The following is a 712-nucleotide window of genomic DNA, read 5'->3' on the forward strand; positions in this document are numbered from 1 at the left end:
GCCCACTCCCCAGCCCCTGCCTCCCCCACCTCTTCCTGACAGCCCTCCACATCCCTGGACCCTTTCGTTCCCCTGCCAGGACTGCCCCCCAGTCCCCCCTCCCCGTATCGTAACTCCTGAACCTCCCCTTGTGCCCCTCATTCCTGTGCCCGGGCCCACACCGCGTCCGCCTGGCTCCCACCGTCTTCATGCTTGGACTGCCCTGTCCCATCTCCTGGGTCCCTCACCCTCCTCAGCCCGGACTGTGACGCCCAGTGCCCCTCTGCCTGGGGTTGATTCGTAGATTCCCCGAGTCCCCCAATCCCATGCCCTAATCTCTACCAGGCCCAGGGATGCCCGTCCCCAGCCACATCTGTCCTCCAGGCCCCTGCCTTCCGTGCTCGGACCATGTGTCTCTGCTGGTCCCGAAAAGCTGGGAGGGAGGCAGGGGGCTGCTTTGGTCCACAGTGAAGCAAAGCCTGGCCAGTGTGGCTCAGTGGTTGAGCGTTGACCTATGAACCAGGAGGTCACAGTTAGATTCCCGGTCAGGGCACATGCCCGGGTTGCATGCTCGATCCCCAGTAGGGGGCGTGCAGGAGGCAGTCCATCAGTGATTCTCTCTCATCATTAATGTTTCTCTCTCTCTCCCTCTCCCCCTTCCTCTCTGAAATCAATAAAAATATATTTTTTTAAAAAGCTGTGGTACATTTATACCACGGAATAATATGCAGCT

General features: G+C 59.3%; 1 protein-coding gene across 1 annotated transcript in view; it reads left to right on the forward strand.

Annotated features, from left to right (window-relative positions):
- The window catches only part of SHANK1 (SH3 and multiple ankyrin repeat domains 1), a 52197-nt gene that overhangs the window by 2341 nt on the left and 49144 nt on the right, over positions 1–712 (forward strand). The gene's annotated exons all lie outside the window — the stretch shown is intronic.

Source organism: Myotis davidii, unplaced genomic scaffold, assembly GCF_000327345.1.
Source record: "Myotis davidii unplaced genomic scaffold, ASM32734v1 scaffold358, whole genome shotgun sequence".
NCBI classification, from domain to species: domain Eukaryota; kingdom Metazoa; phylum Chordata; class Mammalia; order Chiroptera; family Vespertilionidae; genus Myotis; species Myotis davidii.